This window comes from Penaeus japonicus, unplaced genomic scaffold (genome assembly GCF_977035675.1).
Source record: "Penaeus japonicus unplaced genomic scaffold, GWHDUDI00000001_assembly GWHDUDI00000019, whole genome shotgun sequence".
Taxonomy (NCBI): Eukaryota; Metazoa; Arthropoda; class Malacostraca; order Decapoda; family Penaeidae; genus Penaeus; species Penaeus japonicus.
The window spans coordinates 21,651,098-21,671,097 of record NW_028234421.1 but is presented as its reverse complement, the minus strand read 5'-3'; the positions used below and the strand labels follow the sequence as shown (position 1 = coordinate 21,671,097).

Sequence of the window (20,000 nt, the reverse complement as noted above, 5' to 3'; positions counted from 1 at the left end):
AAGCGATGACTGATTAACGCTCTGCAAACTATGTGGTAATGGTTAATGTGACTATGTCATCTTGGAAATGCGCATAAGAAACAGCAATGTAGTTGATCAGACTGGGTTAGGGTATGTGGGTTTATAATTATCTCTATCTATCTCTTCTTTCTATCTATATGTATGGATATAAAAAAAAACAATATATATTTTTCATTTTGGCTTTGTGGTCTTTATCTTGTGAAGCATTTCAAGCATATATATATATTTTTTTAAGATTGAGTCCGTGAAAATTGATTTGTTTTGCTATTTTAAGCATGAAATTTCAAGTTGGTTTGACGAGACGGAAAATTCACCAGAGGATTTTTTTTTTTGCTTCTCCCAAGAACATTAGAAATGACAACTCCATCTTATTATCTGATTAATGAATGAAAAGAAAGACGCATTGCCATTGCCAGAACTAGAAAGAAAGAAAGAAAAAAATACAAACAATCCGATATGAAAAAAGATAACAACTTCACATTTAACTGTACAATTCCCACTGCAAGAAAATGCAAAGTTATCAAACTAATAAAAAAGGTAAATAATAACAAAGAATAGCTTTTCTTTGCCGCAAAGGAGGAATAATATCCCATCTTGTTAGCGCATAAAGGATAGATGTAGACGGTCTTAGAAGCAACGCAATTTCAACGAGACCGATTTATATTAGCTCGGCGCTTCGGAGTTGCAGCATCCGTTGCAAAAAAAGGGTTTAAAAAGGACTTTCTAATTCACTCCGAGACACTTATCCATTTTTCTTGCTCTCTCTCTTTACCTCTCGCTCTCTCTCTCGCTCTTTCCCTCTCTCTCTCTTTGTCTATCTCTCTCTCTCCATCTCTTTCTCTCTCTCTTTATCTCCACCTCTCATTCTAAATCTCTCACTCTCCATATCTCTCTTTTTCTCTCTCTCTATCTCTCACTCTCCATATCTCTCTCTTTCTCTCTCTCCATCTCTCTCTCTATCTCTCTTTCTCTCTCTCTCCATCTCTCTCTCTCTTACTCTCACTCTCTCTCTCCATATCTCTCTCTCTTTCTCTCTCTCTCTCTCTCTCTCCATTTCTCTCTCTCTTACTCTCACTCTCTCTCTCCATATCTCTCTCTCTTTCTCTCTCTCTCTCTCTCTCTCTCTCCATCTCTCTCTCTCTCCATCACTCACCCGGCATATACATACACACGACAAGAAAAAAAAACGACACACAAACGACACAAATAATTAAAGTCCCCCCCTAACTCATCTGACACCAATGTTGTTCCGGATGTTGATCAGAAAATGTCAAACATGATTATTTTTCCATTTTCTTTTTATGATATCTGAGAAAAAGATGAAGGTGGATGGCATCGGGAATGGGGAAAGGAGACGGAGAGGGGGGGGGGGGTATGAAAAGAGATGTGTTAAGAACAGGAAAAAGGGTTTTTGAAATTTGTGTGGATGAAACAGAAATGAATAACTGTGTTAGGGAAGGAGGATAGGGGATGGAATGACTCTCCCTAATAGATATATGTATATACATATATATATATATATATATATATATATATATATATATATATATATATATATATGTATGTGTGTGTGTGTGTATACATACACCACACTCACACACACACCACAACACACACACACACACACACACACACACATATATATATATATATATATATATATATATATATATATATATATATATATAAAACCTAAGACTGTTATTCTTTCTCGTCTGCTGACACCTGGTTTTACCACCTCGTATTATATACTTCAACACCAAGTCCCCTACAAAAACGCCCATATATCAGTGTATTGAAAGAAAAGAAAGAGAGAGAGAGAGAGGTAAAAAAAAAAGAGTAGGGGCCTCCATTACCTCCCCCCCTCCTCCCCAACGGCCTCCATTACCTCCCCCTCCCCAACCCCTAGGAACCGGCTGGCTAAAGGAGGTGGGGGGTTGATAGGGGGTTAGGGGGAGAGGGGCACAGCACGACCCAACGCGGATGTGACGCGGCGGCGAGTAGCATCCATGACATGCCGCTTGTATTATTTTAGTAAACATTCATCCTTGGCCGCGCATATGAAGAGCTTTGGAGAGCATCGTTGTCATGTCTCTCTGTTTGGCATGCGAGGTTAGGATGTCATGTCATTAACGTGATATCATGACCAGAAGGCAGAGCTTGAGGAAAAAAAAATGCATGGATACAGACACACGCAAGCACACATAAATACAAGCATTCTCCTACAAGCATAGAAGGAGATTCATAAACAAATACGCGCACACTTGGAAACACACGCAAACATACACTACTTAAACACACAAACATTTCATGATTAAAAGCAAAACATGTGTGAATATCAAGTCCTTTTCTTAGTAAAATACTAGTCCTCCCTCCCCCTCCTTCCCCCCTCCCACCATTTCACCCGCCGAAAAAAACAAAAAACAAAAGAAAAACGAACGCTATCCGCGCGCAGTCTCGACCGAATCGTAAACCTTAATTAACCCGTTAAACCTTAATTAAACCTTAATTGAACCTTAACTGAACCTTAATCAAGCAAGACTGGTTACCCTTGCGTCGTTTTAACTGAGGGAGCACCCAGCGTAGTCGACCTCCGGCTTCTACTTTATGGGTTTTCTAATTAAATCGTGTTTTACGTCTCTCTCTTCTGGGCTGCCGAGGGAATGACTTTCCAATTAACAACGGTTGCGCCTCGTTATTCCAAGTGAGCAACCTCGATTCCGCATTTCTTGCCATTTCGCTGGGCGGTGTTTGGATATTCTTACTTATGTCTGGTTTGTCTATTATACATATACATACACACACACACACACACACACACACACACACACACACACACATATATATATATATATATATATATATATATATATATATATATATATATGTCGGATGAGTGATGGAAAGTAAGAGAGAAAGAGATGGAAAGTGAGAGAGAGAGAGAGAGAGAGAGAGAGAGAGAGAGAGAAAACGAACGAGAGAGAGAGAGAGAGAGAGAGAGAGAGAGAGAGAGAGAGAGAGAGAGAGAGATAAGAGGAGGGAGAGGAGAGAGAGAGAGGGTGGTGAGAGAGAGAGAGGAGAGAGGGTTGAGAGAGACGAGATGAGAAGAAGGAGAGGAGAGGAGAGAGGAGAGGGAGAGAGAGAAGAGAGGGAAGAGAAGGAGAGAGAGAGAAGAGATGGAGAGGGGGTGGAGGGGGAGAGGATGAGGAGAGAGAGAGAGTGAGAGAGAGAGAGGAGAAAGGGGAGAGAGAGAGAGAGGAGAGAGAGAAAGAGAGAGAGAGAGAGGGAGAGAGAGAGAGAGGGAGAGAGAGAGGGATGGAGAGAGAGAGATGAGAATGGAAGAGGAGAGAGGGAGAGAGAGAGAGACAGAGAGAAGTAGGCGTTGAGAGCGGAGTGAAGGGAGGAGAGAGAGAGAGGAGAGAGATGAGAGGAAGAGAGAGAGAGAGAGAGATAGAGGAGAGATGAGAGAGTGGAGAATGGAGAGAGAGAGAGAGAGAGAGAGAGAGAGAGAGAGCGAGAGCGAGAGCGAGTATGTGTATGTTTGTGTATGTGTTTTTACCTCACTTAGAAATATATACAATTAACAACAAAATGCTTCCATAATGAAAATTTTAATCTTAAAACATCTGTTGATTTTGACCACTCGAAACACAAATTTCGTAGCCTTAAAAAGTTTACGGCGTTTGTAAACACACACTGAGCATGATTATTCATACTATGTTATCTTTACTCTATAATTTGTTGAGATAAGAATGACGAAGGGGGACATACTTCATAGTGAATGTAAGAGGAAGCAGGAAATGAAGATAATTATATTCATGGTAAAAATGTGGTTATAGGTGCTTCATATTCGCTTTGGCAGGGGGGTTGCATTATCATTATTTTCATCGTGATTCTTTTTGTTAGTGTTGTTATCTAAATGATTATTGATGTTATTGTTAATAATATCATTATATAATCACTATCATTATTGTTAGTTTTATCATTATTATCATTATTATTATCATCACTATCATCATAATAACTAATAATTGTTCGTTTTCCCATTATCATAATCATTATTATTCATTATAATACAAAAAGCACTTAAAGCACCTTCCTCATAATCATCATTATAACTACCATTACTAACAAGGTGGTTACACTACCTCCATATATTGATAAACTACAACATCAGTTATCAACGCAACATTAATTAACAAAACCCTCACAATACAATAGGAAAAGATGCATAGAAAACGGATTGCACAATCCCATCTGTGGCAGTGTCAAATAGCATGAGTTTTACCTCCTATTTTATAAACACTTTTTTTTTCAAGAACTGTGATGATGTTCAGAGAAAGTAATTTATATCTGGGTAACCCACTGGATGAGTTACTGTTTGGTAATTTTGGGGGTAGTAATTTCCATTTGGATTTGTAAATGAGAGAGAAAGAATGAGGGAGGGAAGAAAGGGTCGAAGGAAAGATTGAGGGAGGAAGGGGAAGAAAGGGAGAGAGAGAGGGAGAGAGAGGGGTGGAAGGGTAAGGAAGGAGGGATGAAGGGAAGGGGAGAAAGAGAGAATTAGAGGAATAAAGAGAGAGAGAGAGAGAGAGAGAGAGAGAGAGAAAGTGAGTGAGAAAAAGAAAGTGAGTGAGCGAAAGAGAAAGACAGAAAGAGAAAGAGAAAAACAGAAAGGGCGAGAGAAGACAAAAAGAAAGAAAGAGAGAGAGAGGGGGGGGTAGAAAGATAACGGAAAGAAAAAATAAACATTAGTCAGCAAGAGGAGGAAAAGTAAGACACCGCAAACAAACAAAGCAAGAAATGAGAAGGCAAAAACAGGACGAAGAAGAAGAAAGGCAACGAAGGAGAAAGTAATAATGATGAAAATAACGAAAAAAGAAAAAAACATTAGATGAAAATGAGAACAAGATTGTAAAATGCAAAATTAAACAGATAACATATATGGGAAAGTCCAAAAAAAAAAAGAAAATAAAAAGAACCCCACCCAAAGAAAAGGAAATAAGAACGTAAAAATAAAAATAAAAACTAAGAGAAAAACAGACAGAGAGACAAAAAAGAAAAAAGGACAAACATAAGAAGAAAGGTAAAAAAAAAATACGAAGTGAAAAAAAGAGATAAAAACAAAAAAACATTATTAAAAAAAATCCTTTTCCAAACGTCAGCCAAGAGCGTGAAGACCCATCAACCAATAACAACCTCATTGTGTTCTTTAACGACACTTTAATGGCCAGTATGAAGATCTTCCGTAATCCTCTTGGGTGTTAAGTAGGTCTAAATATTCCTCGGTCGTTATTTAAGTGTGTGAAGAGGGTTAATGGAGGGGAAAAAATCGTTTTTGGAAGATAATCCATTTGAGAAATAACAATGGAGGAGGGAGGGGAGGGGGTAGATAGGATGGGGGGGATATGGGACAGAGGGGGAGGGGAAGGGGTAGATAGGATGGGGGGGTATGGGAAAGGGGTGGAGGGGTGTGTGTGAGGCAGGGGGTATAGGGGGGAGGAGGGGGGGAGGTCTGACCCCATTAGTTGATGGTTTTGCTTGTTTTGATAACTTGTTTAGACGCAGCAAGTGGTTTTGGGTGGTTCGGGGGGTGGGGGTAGGAGGGGGAGGGGGCATAAGTGGGATGGGAGGTGGGCGGGGAGTGAGAAAGGAGAGTGTTTTTTTTCCCCATTTTCTATGATTATTTTTATCATTATCATTGTTATTCTAACTACTACTATCACTATTGCTAATTTTATCACCATTGTTATCATTATTATCATCATTAGTATTATTACCATTTTCATCATCATTGTTATTATAATTACTATCATTATTAGCATCATCTTTTTCATTATCATTTAATTTGAAGCTGTGTGTGTCTACGTGTGCTGTGCGTGTACGTGCGTGTGTATGCGTATGTGTGTGTGCATGTATAATTATGTGTAAGTGTCTGTGTGTGTGTGTGTGCGTATCCCATTGCGTATGCCTATACCGGTGCATGTACGTGAGTGTACGTATGCGCATGTGCGTGTATGTGTGTGCGTATCCCATTCTATCACGACTCCAATTCGAGTGAAGTAATGGGTCGTTATGTTAAGTCACAAGTATAAACAAAGAACATACAAAAAGACAACAGACGATGAAACGCAATACAAAGGAACGCAAAAGAAAAAAACTCAGAGACAGAGACAGCAGCGGGGAAAGAAAACCCACAAACGCGAAGCTTGTTTAGTGTTTATTAGGGAAAACTGAGACACATCCCGGTTGTGGTTACTGGCACTGTATTCTGGCACTGTAATCTTTATAGTCCGGGTCTAATATCGTCGTCGGATAGGCGACCATCACGTAATGTACTGTATGCATGTGAATTGTAGGTATTAATAAAAAGATATCTGTATATTCATAAATTATAACTTTAACATATCATTTTGTCTTTCTCTCAGACACGTGACAAAAAACAAAACAAAAACAAAAACTGATCTTGATATCACTATAATCTTGCCGTCACTATAATCTTACTGATATGATAATCAGACAATGACTATAATCTTTCCAAGACTTTGATTAAGACTATGATCCTAGATTATCAGAATATTCTCTCTTCTGCCATAACCTCACGGTCACTTAACTCTCACAATCGTTATGATACTAAGTCCACTATAACTGTTTCCGTTAATGAATCTTCTGCCAATCTAAAAGTGGGAATAAGAGAACATATACTATAGTGTTATGCTACCTCTTTTAATTCAACAAGTGGGAGGTTAATATCAAAGAATCACATCCATGGATATCAGACCTGAACCTTGAAAGTTTTTAATGACTATAAAAGTAACCAGGCACTAGAATATTCTTAACGTATTAGAATACACACGTTGTACACGGCGGATGAAACACATAAAGTTAAATGCATCGGAGCATTGCAACTCACGCTATAATGCAAAGTACTGTTCATCACGTAAACATCATGGCTCCCATAAGTAACAAGGTGATAAAAAAGGCGTTTAACAGTAATAAAAGTGTCAAGCTGAAAAGAGAGAGAAAAAAAAAGAAATAAAAAGGTATATTAGTCTCAAGATCCGAGACCACTTACTCGACTTCTATGAAACACGGAACGAAGTGGTATTTAACCTTCCTTGGACAGAAAAAAAAGAAAAAAACATATTCTCGTCTTAATATACGAGTGTGAGGACCACGTCGCCTCTTTATTAAACTATATAAAGAGATCATTGTTAAGATAATAGATGCCTCGAAGTCACCGCCGTGCATACTTAATTCTGGCATACACACACACAGACCGTTGCATCGACGTATGCGGTCGGTGTTTACGTTTTAAGCTGCCTTGTGGAGAGTTCGAGTTGTTTTTTGACCCGTGGATAAGCTGGTGGAGGCGACTTAAGGGGCGAGGTAGTGAGGCCAAGAGGTTGCATGACTCTTGCTGTCGATGGGAGGAGGAGGAAGAGGAAGAAGAGAGTGTGAAATGAACAAGGAAATGAACGGAGAGAGGAAGCAGACGTTGTGAGTTATGAAGACTGCTCGTTTGTCAGACAGCGCGCATTAAACACCGTGTGTATATGACCTGATGTCGAGAGAAAAAGGAGATGAAAGAGAGAGAGAGAGAGAGAAAGGGAGTGAGGGAAGGAGGGAGAGCGAGAAAGAGAGAGAGCGATATATATATATATATATATATATACAGTATATATATATATATATATATATATATATATATATATATAGAGAGAGAGAGAGAGAGAGAGAGAGAGAGAGAGAGAGAGAGAGAGGGAGGGAGGGAGGGAGAGAGAGAGAGAGAGAAAGTGAGATAGAGAGAGAAAAAAAGAGAGAGACAGACAGACAGAAAGAATAAAAATAGTAACACGATTTCCATGACCTCTAGTTAGCGTAATTTTGCAATCAGAATAATGTATCTCATTCCGTTAACTAATTTGCATATTCTTGATCCCGTACTGCATTCTACATAACTCATTAACCTAAAAGAAAAGTAAAAGAAGTTAAAAAAAAACTCACAATAAGAGTTCATAAAGATAAAATGCCCATCAAATGCAAATCAATCGTGAACTATTCCCTTAACGGGCGTCCCCCACGTGTAGTATTGACGTGTGCATGTGTATGTGTCAATGTCAGTGTGTGCAGTCACGCTATTTATACACCATGCAGCCAGTAATGACGTGACAATGTGCAGAACATGCTAATGATATCTTCTGTGGCTCCGCCGAGTGTGTGGTCTTCAGCTTCATGTTCTTAAACCTTATGACTTCAATAGATGATCAACCTTTGGGGTCTCTCTTCAATACCCATTAGACACTCGACCAGCAGCAGCAGCAATTCAGTAACAAACAAGATCATTTATCTGGACGCAAGTGATACGCATACAGAGGCTCTCACAGTAAGTTGTAGGGACGTGCAGGGAACTGGATGCATATACGCATATATGTATCTGCGCATTGGGGATTCATGCTTTCAGAGATAGACACGTATGCGTAAATGGACACACACACACACACACACACACACACACACTACAAAAAGACACACACGCAAAAACGCGCGCGCACACACACACATACACACACACACATAAACAAAAACAGCGTAAAACTCAACAAACACAAACATACACACACAACACAAACACACAAAAACAGCCCCAAAACTCAACACACAAACACTCCCTCACACATAACATAAAGACACACACACACAGAAAACAGCCCCAAAACCCAAAATGGAAACCCACACACGAGATGCAAACACGTTGACTTTCCCGAAGCCCAGGAAGATGCAAAACACAACCGACACAAGAGCCGCGCTTGTCTACCCCCACCCCCACCCCCCCATCTGGCATGCGTTTCCTCTCCACAGGATTTACGAGGCGAATCCAAGATGCGTGAGTTCTCCGCATGACCTTGCCAGTCAAGGGCGTTGGAGAGGGCGTGTGAGGTCATTTGGGGGCGTGTGCTGTCGTGGGTGGGCGTGCGAGATCATGTGTGGGTGTGTGAGGTCATTTGTGGATGTGTGAGGTCATTTGTGGGTGTGTGAAGGCGTGTGAAAGTAAGTGTTTGGTCATTTGTGGGTGTGTGGGCGTATGAGATCGCGTGGAGGCAGTGGGGTCATTGGTGGGCGTGTGGGGTTATTTGCGGGCGTCACAGGCTTAAGACGATAAACAAATGTAATGAAGGAATCGCTTTACATCGTGTGTATTGCTGTAGTTCAGTGCTGTTAAGCTCCCAAAGAGAGTGTTGGCTTTCGTCTCACTGATAACAACATTAACCAGAAGTTCTAAAACGTCTTTATTGTTTTGTGTTTTCTTGATATTTTTGGTTTATTTCCCAGTCTATTTTTAGCATAAAGCAAATTCTACTTTTAAAAAATTATATTAATTAAGTCAGCCCTGCCGATAATCCGGAGATCGTAAAAGAATGATTAATAATTGCATGACTATTTCGCAAATGCAACTTGGATGATAAGATCTCCATTTTCCTGCCAATAAAATCATGTTTTTCCTGTTTTTATCTGCAGAGGATCTAAATTACAAGTGGTATTTACGAATTCTCTCTCTCTCTCTCTCCCTCTCTCTCCCTCCCTCCCTCCCTTTCCCTCCCTTCCTCCCTCCCTCCCTCCCTTTCCCTCCCTTCCTCCCTCCCTTTCCCTCCCTTTCTCTCTCCCCCTCCCTTCCTCCCTCCCTCCCTTTCCCTCCCTCTCTCCCTTTTCCTCCCTCCCTCCCTTCTCTCCCAATCCACCATGGATACACAAATGGCGGCCAACTTCCCCTGAATCAAAAGGCATTAATGTCCTCCAAGCCCATCCCTGGCCCCTTCACACCCGGAGGTCTGTGAGATCTTTTTTTTCTATTTCTTCTTCCTTCATCATCGTCATATTCTTCCCCTTTTTCGTTTTCCTTCTTCGTCTACTCCTCCTCCTCCTCCTCTTTCTTCTCCTCTTCATCCCCCTCCTCTCCCTCCTCCTCCTCCTCCTCCTCTTCCTCCTCCTCTTCCTTCTTCTCCTCTTCATCCCCCTCCTCTCCCTCCTCCTCCTCCTCCTCCTTCCTTCCTTCTTCGTCATCTTCGAGTTCTTTTTTTCTTGTCCTTGTACTCTTGGAGGTCATGCAGGGCTCTAGGTCATGCATGACTCTGATTATGGATCTTCGCAGACCACGCCCCTCCCTCGCCGCTCACCCGTCCCTCCTCCCTCTCTTCCCATCCCTTCTTCCTTCTCTATTCACACTTCTTATCCCTGTCTATCCACTTCTTTTCCCTCTTTCTCTCCCTGGTTCTCCCTTCAGCCTTCTTCTTATCCCTTTCCCTCCTTGTTTCCCTCCCTTCTCAATCATGTCTCCCTCCCTCTCTCTCTTCTTCTTTCCCTCATTCCCTTCCCTCTTTCGTCCACCCCCTCCCATTCTTCACCTTCCATTCCCTTCTACCTCTTCCCCCCTCACTTCCCCCCCTTCCCTTTATTCCCCCTTCTTCTCTCTCTCTCTCTTCTTCCCTCTCCCCCTCCCCCTCCTATCATCCCCCTCTAGCTCGCCACTCTTGTAGTCAAGTAGTGCATAAAATCTCAAGACACACACACGCGTCTTCGAACTATACTTTGATGAATTAACTCAGGCAATAAAGTGTGTGTGTGTGTGTGTGCGTGCGCGTTTGTTTTTTGTGTTTGTGATTGTTTTTGCGTCTGTGTTTTTATCTGTATCTGCCTCTATCTGCCTGCCTGCCTGCCTGCCTCTCTCTCTCTGTCTCTCTCTCCCTCTCTCTCTCTCTCTCCCTCTCTCTCTCACTCAATCACTCACTCAATCTCTCTCTCACTCTCTCTCTCTCTCTCACTCAATCACTCAATCTCTCTCTCTCTCTCTCTCTCATATATCTTATTCTATCACTCTCTCTCTCTCTCTCTCTCTCTCTCTCTCTCTCTCTCTCTCTCTCTCTCTCTCTCTCTCTCTCTCTCTCTCTCTCTCTCTCTCTCTCCCTCTCTTTCTATTTCTCTCTCATAGTAGAGCGAGAGAAAATAAAATAATTCGCTACCCTCGCCTTTATGACGAGATACAGAGGGGCGAAGGATGATGACGTCAGAACGCATCATATCTCTAGCACCCGTGATTAGAAACCAAAATAACCTGATGGCTGAAGACGAAAAAAAGATAGATAAATAAACAAATAAATAAAAAGGAACAACAATGAAGATAAAACGGAAGAAGAAGAAGCGGAGAAAAATATATATATATACACACAAATCCTTTACCAAAGAGCTTTCTAAGAAGCCTTTCGATTCCTTATCCTCAAGGGAGGGTCTGTGAGGGAGGGAGCTCCGGCAGACTCCCAAAGGGTTATGATAATATTTAAGAGGTGATGCTGCTATGACTATGTTCAACGTCGTGAGGTTATTTTGGGATGAGGTTGATGGATTTGGGATGTGTTCTTTGGGTGGAGGAATATCGGAGAAGTTTCTCTGTCTCTGGCTCTCTCTGTGTCTGTGTCTGTGTCTGTGCCACTGTGTCTGTCTATGTCTCTGTCTGTGTCTCTCTGTCTCGGTCTCTCTCTCTCTCTCTCTCTCTCTCTGATTCTCTCTCTGATTCTCGTTCTCTCTCTCTCTCTCTCTGTATCTCTCTCTCTCTCTGTTTCTCCTTCTGTGTGTGTGTGTGTGTGTGTGTGTGTGTGTGTATGTGTGTGTGTGTGTGTGTGTGTGTGTGTGAGAGAGAGAGAGAGAGAGAGAGAGAGAGAGAGAGATCAAGGACGGATATATTTTTGTTTACTTTGTACCTACTTTGAGGTCAGTGCCACCCACAAAGCGTCCCCAGCTACCGAGCTGAAGGTCAAAATGCATTAATACAATAGCATTATATAATGATATACATCGTAATGATATAATTGGTGTTGACGCTGAATGATATTGCTGGCGGTCGTCCTGGAAGAGATCAAAGGGCAAGGCTACGTAAAAAAGATAAATGAATACAGATATACGCACACGTACGCACACAGAAACACGTCCGCCCAGTTGGAAGACATATATACATACATATACACGTCTACGTATGAAAATATAATGTAGACAAATAAAACAAATTGATGTAGCAATTGCAGAAACTCAGAGGCAGAGAGAAACAGGAAGAAAATAACACAAGTAACGATATAATGACAGGTTGCAAACCACAAGTCCCTAAGCAAAATGAAAAATCATCCCCCCACCCCCCTGCCCCCCCCCCACTTTGTATTCTAGATCCTAGTCTCCTCTTGGCAACAAATCTTACCCTCCTTCAGTGCTTACAAGGACGTGAAGTCATCAGCTCCTTTGCCTCTAGTAAGCTAATACTGAAAAAAATGAGCAGTCGAATTTATATATATATATATATATATATATATATATATATATATATATATATATATATGTTATATATACATATATATATATATATATATATATATATATAATATATATACATATATATATATATATATATATATATATATATATATATATATATATATATTAATATTGGTTAATCAGTTACCGTTTTTGATTCTCTTGAGACTCTTCTTCGCGTCCCTCGAAGCAAGCAAGGGAGGAGGCAAGTAGCTGATGAGACAAGCAAAAGAGGAGGCATGTAAGCAAGGAGGCAAGCAAACAAAGAGGAAAGCAAGCAAGTGGTGAGGCAAGCAAGCAAGTAAGTGGTGAAGTAAGGAAGCAAGCAAGAAGACAAGAAAGCGAGGAGGCAAGTAAACAAGGAGGCAAGAAAGCGGTGAGGCAAGCAAGAGGTGAGGCAAGCAAGCAAGGAGACAAGAAAGCGAAGAGGCAAGCAAGCAAGGAGGCAACAAACAAGGAGGCAAGAGAGCGGTGAGGCAAGCAAGCAAGGAGACGAGAAAGCCAGGAGGCAAGAAAGCAGCGAGGCAAGCAAGCAAGCAAGCAAGCAGCGTGGCAAGCAAGGCCCTAATGCAAAGAAGCCCCGACTCAGCCATCTCGTCTCAGATCTCCAAACGCCTTGAGGTTCGCCGACTCGTCTCGGCAAAAGGAAACATCCATTACAGCAAAGTCTTTCTCCTCGTTTGATGAGTCGACTTCGCCTTCACCTCCAGCGATTAACAAGGGCGACTTGTTTGGGGTTTACAAGCACGAAGTTTCAACGCAGAAGGAGGAAGAGAAGAGCGAGAAACGTGAGATGCATTATTCGCTTAACCATGATATGGAATCGGCTTTTTTTTTGTTTCCGTCTGTTGCGGAGATGACCTTGTACAGGCGAGGCGAGGAGTCTTACTGCGGGTTTTATTGCATCAGGGAGGGTGCTATGATGTGCGTATGTTCTTGCATGAACCTCACACAGGCATGAATACACACATGCGTATACACATGAATAGATACATACTTACAGATATACATACAAACATACACACATACAGAGACAGACAGAGAGAGCGTAAATGAGAAAATAACACAAAAATCATATCATAACATCTACTATCACACTCCCTAACAAACTGATCGTCCTTTCAAGATTTTCATTAAAGAGATTAAAAGATTTATGAAGCGTGAAGGACGCAGACACCATCTCGCATTTTGTTTTCGTTTTGTTTTTGTTTTTTTCCCGCCAAAAGATCTGACAGAAGAAGAACGAGAAGCGTGCGATACATATACATTTTCTATGCGAGGGGCGGTTATTAGTGCTGCCCTAACTCTAGTAATAAGAACTCGTCTCATAAATTAGTCTGTTGCCAGACTTAGCGCCTTCGAATTTATAACTGGACTCTTTTTTTTCTTCTCTCTCAGAATACAATACTCGATTGCTATTTTTTGTTGTTTTTTTACGTCGAGAAAAACGACGTAAATTTTCGGTAAATTTGATGCAATGAGATTTGTTGATTCAGGTTGAGAGAGAGAGAGAGAGAGAGAGAGAGAGAGAGAGAGAGAGAGAGAGAGAGAGAGAGAGAGAGAGAGAGAGAGAGAGAGAGAGAGAGAGAGAGAGAGAGAGAGGTAGCTAGATAACCTCTTAAATTTTCGGTAAATTTGATGCAATGAGATTTGTTGATTCAGGTTGGGAGAAAGAGAGAGAGAGAGAGAGAAATAGGTAGCTAGATAACCTCTTCCCCCCTTCCCAACTTTCTCGCTAATCCATCTCGTCACTTTCTCCTCCTCCCCTCCTATTCCTCCCTTCTCCTCCCCCTCTTCCTCCCCCTATTCCCTAATCCCCCTTTCTGCGCCCTAATCATCCAGCATTCCCCTTGGATGTCCTCTTCCTCCTCCCCCTGTCTCCCCCTTCCCTCCCATACCACCAACCCTCCCCTCCACACTGCATTAACTCCCCCTCCTCCCCTTCTTCCTGTACAAACCCATGTCAGCCATGCCATGCCCCCTCCTCGTGCCCAATTCCCCCTCCAGCCCCCACCCCGCATTAACCCCCCATCCCCCCACCCTTCCACCCACTCCTGCCGGTGTCCAAGTCCCTTCGTGGTGGTGTCGCCATGCCTTATAAGGGCACGCGAACGAGTTGGCTTATGGAGGGCGCAAGAGCAGGCTGAAAATGTCCCTGTGATAGCTCCTGATATCCTGTTCTTACGACCTGTGGGCTACCTCCTAAAACTGCTCTTTAAAGGGCCGTCTCTGGTTTTCGTGTTTGTATTTCTTTCTTTTTCATTTCCTCTCCCTCTCTCTCTCTCTCCCCACTCCCCACCCCCCTCTCTCTCTCTCTCGCCCCCCACTTCCCTCTCTCTCTCCACCTCCCCCTCCATCTCTCTCTCTCTCCACTCCCCCCCCCCTCTCTCTCTCTCTCTCCTAACACCCCTCTCTACCCCCTCCCTCTCTCTCTCCTTTCCTCCCTCCCTCTTTTATTAGCCTTTCAAACCATTCGTTTCTGTGTCACTGTCGCCATATACTGGTTTTGCTCCACCTTAGGCTGCTATTACCATTAGCTTTACTTGAGGGTGGAGTAGCACTTGATTAGAAGATATTTCACACACGATATCAGGGTATATTCCAGGTAGCTTTTTTGAGAGAGGGTAGGGAGAGAACAGAGGCGAGAGTGAGAGAAAAAAAGAGAGAGAATAAAGAGAGAGAGAGTGAGTGAGTGAGTGAGTGTGTGTGTGTGTGAGTGTGTATGAGAGAGAGAGAGGAAGAGAGAGAGAGAAGAGAGGGAGAAAGAGAGAGAGAGAGAGAGAGAGAGAGAGAGAGAGAGAGAGAGAGAGAGAGAGAGAGAGAGAGAGAGAGAGAGAGAGAAAGAGAGAGAGAGAAAGAGAGAGAGAGAGAGGGAGAGAGAGAGAGAGAGAGAGAGAGAGGAGAGAGAGAGAGAGAGAGAGAGAGAGAGAGAGAGAGAGAGAGAGAGAGAGAGAGAGAGAGAGAGGGAGATAGATAGATAGATAGAGAGAAAGAGAGAGAGAAAGAAAGAAAGAAAAAGAGAAAGAGAAAAAAAAGAAAAGAAAAGAAAAAAAGGCAAGAATGAGCAAGGGAAAAAACACGAACCCAAATTGGCGATAATTTGTCCCGAATAGGGCAAGAACGAGCCATTAGCACACCCTGTAAATTATGCCCCATGCCTTGATGCCCCACACCTCCTCGGGCAGACCCCATTAGTATGCATCTGATGTCGATCAAAGGCTCCCGTAATCAGAAGAGGGATGGAGTGCCGCGCCTTTGATGCAAACGGTGGTGGGCGGACCTCGCTGCCGCCTCGACAGGGAGAGAATGGGAAAAGGGACGGGGTGATGGGGGATAAAGAAAGTGTGGGAGAGAGAGAGAGAGAGAATGGGAGGGTGATGGAGGGAGGGAGGGAGGGAGTGAAAGGGATGGAGGGGGGAGAGGTAGAGGGAGGGAGGGAGAGGGAGAGAGGTAGAGGGAGAGGGAGGGAGAGGGAGAGAGGGGAGAGGGAGGGAGGGAGAGGAAGAGAGGTAGAGGGAGAGGGAGGGAGGGAGGGAGGGAGATGGAGGGAGGGAGGGAGAGGAAGAGGGAGGGAGGTAGAGAGAGGGAGAGACAGAGCGAGAGAGACAGAGACAGATAGACAGATAGACAGACAGACAAAGAAAGATAAAAAGAAAGAACGAGAGTTAAGAGCATCAAAGTGAGAAAGAAAAAGAGAGAAAAAGAGAGAGAAAGAGAAAGAGAAAAAGAAAAAACAAAAAGAGATCAGCCCCCAACAGAATCCACCCTCAGCATCCCACGTGGCGGCCGCATCAGACAATGACGAAGCATCCTCGTCCTTAGCGCTATCCATTCATATCTCGCGGGGGGGAGGGGGGGGGGGGTTGCACACACGGGGACAGACGCGGACGAAGTCGGGACCGATTTTTTTCACTTATGAGTCGTTGATTGGTTGGGGGGGGAGGGAGAGGGAGAGGGGGAGGAGAGGGGTTGGGAGAGGGAGAGGGAGAGGGAGAGGGGGAGAAGGGTTGGGAGAGGGGGTGAGGAGGAGAGGGGGGATGGGGAGAGGGGGATAGGGGGAAAGGGGGGGATAGGGGGATAGGGAGGGGAAGAGGGGGGAAATGGGGAGATGAGTGAGGGGTTAGAGGAGGGGTGAGGGGGTGAGGAGGAGAGGGGGAGAGGGAGGGGGAGAGGGGGAAAATGGGGAGATGGGTGAGGAGAGGGGGAGAGGGGAAGAGGGAGAGGAGGGTGAGGGAGAAGGAATGGGTATGGGAGATGGGGATAGGGGAGGGAAGGGGAGAGGGGTTATTTCAACCTCAACACACCCCTTCCTTTTTTTTTTTTGTATTTTTTTTTTTTTTTGTATTTTTTTTTTTTTTTTTTCTTCTTGCGAAGGCTAAAAGGAGAAAAAAGTGGTCGTGCTTTGCTTGTTCTCAGTCATCTAACCACGTTTGTTATTCATTTGTTTTTTGCTCTATCATGTATGTGTATAATTTGAATGTTGATTTTGTGTTTCTGCTTATCAATGCATTTAGATTCCTACTTGTCTACTTTTTCTTCTAATCAGAATGTATGTGTACATATGAGTTTATTTGTGAGTATCTTGGTATCTGTATGAATATCTTTGTGAGTATCTATATGTGAGTATCTTGGTGAATATTCATATGAGTATCTTGGTGAGTCTCTATATGAGTATCTCAGTGAGTAACAGCCATATAATCGCAGTAATCACGTGTCTCCCACGATTAATATACGATAATAATTCAGAAGTATTTTCTCATTTGGATTTTTCTTAGGTATAAGAGCTCATCAGTAAAGACTATTTCAGAAGACAGGATAGATGTGATTTATGAAGCTTTTATTTTTTTATCTTTTTTATTTTTTTTTATCTAGAGAGACAGAAAGGTAATGGAAATGTGTGAGGAACAAATGAGGTTGATGATCATAATGACTTCGGGTTCGACAACCTGAAATACCACAACGGATGTGTGTTTTTTTCTTTAAGTCTATGTCTGTCTGTCTGTTTGTCTCTGTCTCTTTCTCTCTCTCTCTCTCTCTCTCTCTCTCTCTCTCTCTCTCTCTCTCTCTCTCTCTCTATATATATATATATATATATATATATATATATATATATATATATATATATATATATATATATATATATATAAACTCAACTATTTTTACTTAATATCATTATCTTTTAACATTTACTATCTAACATTACTTACAGTAAATGGTTTACCCTTAATTGTTAATTAATTACCACATCACCTAAAACAACAACAATAAAAGTAATACCACACTAACAACAATAAATACTAATATCAACCGTAAAACAAACCAAGAAATAAAAAAAAGATAATCGAAAAAGATAAGACAAAAGAAGAAAGAAAATAACAATAAAGATTAAGAAAATACAAGATGACAGGAATGCACACGATATCGCGTCTGAGAAACTGAATACACACTTCAATCAACCTTGTTGCAATCATGAATATCTACTCGTCGTTGCATATAAGGCGATGCAGTACGTCTCTCCCTCTGTTGCAATGTCGTGGAGAATCATTGAGTACTTTTGTGAATAGACAAATGGCTTTTCCTTGGCGGCCTCAATGCGACACCTTCTGTTTGTCTCCTTCGTTTTCGCTCTTTCTTTGTTCTATAGATTTATGTCTCCTCTTCTATTTTGCTGCTCTTCCTCCTCTTCTATCTTAGTTTTTTATTTTATTTTCCTTCTTTTTATTTTTCTCCTCCTCTTTCACGTTCTCTTTTTCCTCCTCTCCTTTCGTCTCTTTATTCTCCTTCTCATTCTTATTCTCTTTCACCTACTCCTTCTCCTTCATATTTTTTTCATCTTCCTTTTTCACCTTTTCCTTTTCCTTCATCTCCTCCTTTTTCTTTTCTATCGCCCATCCTCCTCCTCCTTTTTCTTATCTCTTTCTTCTCCTCTTCTTCCTTTTCCGTAATCCTTACTCCCTCCTCCTTCTTCTGCCATAGCTTCTGCTCCTTCAACTTCTTAGCACCCCCTCCCCCCATCACCCTTCTTTTTCTTCCTCTTCGTCTTTATCTCCTCCTCCTTCCTCCCTCCCTCCCTCCTCCTCCCCCTTCTCCCACCTCCCCCTCCTCTCTCCCACCTCCCCCTCCTCTCTCCCATCTCCCTCCTCCTCTTCCCCCCTCCTCTTCCTCCCTCCCCCTCCCTCTCCCCCCCTCTCCTCTCCCACCTCTCCCTCCTCTCTCCCACCGCCCCCTCCTCTCTCCCATCTCCCTCCCTCCCTCTTCTCTCCCACCCTCTCCTCCTTCTCTTCTACCACCATCACCTATAGAAAAAAAGCGTTTAACAAGAGTTAGGTGACCTGGAGTTCCTCACGGGTGCAATATAACTCACGTCGAGGTCGTAAACATCATAGTCACTCACGGCGGATACAGACAGACAGACAGACGTACAAACATACACAAGAGAGAGAGAGAGAGAGAGAGAGAGAGAGAGAGAGAGAGAGAGAGAGAGAGAGAGAGAGAGAGAGAGAGAAAGAGAGAGAGAGAGAGAGAGAGAGAGAGAGAGAGAAAAATACAAACATTATGAACGACTTATTTTAGTTTTCCTTTTCGTTTTAAATGCATATTTGTGTTTCTATTTTTTTCCTTCTTTTCTGTCCCTCCGTCTCCGTTCGTCTCCCTCTCTCTGTCTCTATCTCTCTCTCTTTCACTCTCTATTGTGCCTTCTCTCTCTCTCTCTCTCTTTCTCTCTCTCCCTATCTGTCTCTCTCTCACTCTCTCCCTATATCTCTCTCTCCCTCTCTCCCTATCTCTCTCTCTCTCTCTCTCTCTCTCTCTCTCTCTCTCTCTCTCCCTCTCTCTCTCTCTCCCTATATCTCTCTCCCTCTTTCTCATTATCAATCTGTATACATTCCTACCTCTATCTCTATCTCTTCTTTTACCTCCTTTTCTCCTTTCGATCCAGTAGCCCCCCCACCATTCACCCCCCCCCCCTTCGCCCGTGTTTGCAAGCGCGTACTACCCACGACGCCAAATATGGAGTCAGTCGTTAAAAGGCTATCTAACTGCATCATCAGGGCTACACGTGGAAGGCGTTGAGGCTAGAGATTAGAAGGAGGAGGAGGAGGAGGAGGAGGAGGAGGAGGAGGAGGAGGAGGAGGAGGAGGAGGGAGGAGGGAGAGAGAGAAAGAGAGGGGGGGATTAAAAGAAGACGGGACACATGAGAAAAGAACGGGGGGTTGAGGGAGAGGGGGAGGAGGAGGTGTGATGGAAGAGGGAAGAGTGGGAGAGGGGGAGAGTGGGAAGGTGGAAGAAGGTGTGAGGGAAGAGGGAAGAGGGGGAAAGTGGAAGGAGGAGTGAGGGAAGAGGGGAGAGGGAGAGGGGGAGAATGGGAGGAGGTGTGAGGGGAGAGGAAAGAAGGGAAGAGCCAGAAAGTGACGACATCCCGCTAAGCTAAGGCTTTCTTGTGGCGACATATGTAGAGTTCTCTGTATGTGTGTACGGAGGGGGGGGGGGTAAGAGAGGGATAGGAGTTTACTGAAAGGAGAGTGAAGGGAGATTAATGAAAAGGAGAGGAAAGCATGTTTACTGAAATAAGGAAAGGAAAGGGTGTTCCCTGAAGGCAAAAGATAGAGAGTATAATGGATATAGAA

At 43.0% G+C, this 20,000-nt stretch overlaps 1 protein-coding gene across 1 annotated transcript in view; it reads right to left on the bottom strand.

Moving 5' to 3' along the window:
- LOC122263827 (uncharacterized) overlaps nucleotides 1-20,000 on the bottom strand; it is a 67,816-nt gene that overhangs the window by 25,807 nt on the left and 22,009 nt on the right. The gene's annotated exons all lie outside the window — the stretch shown is intronic.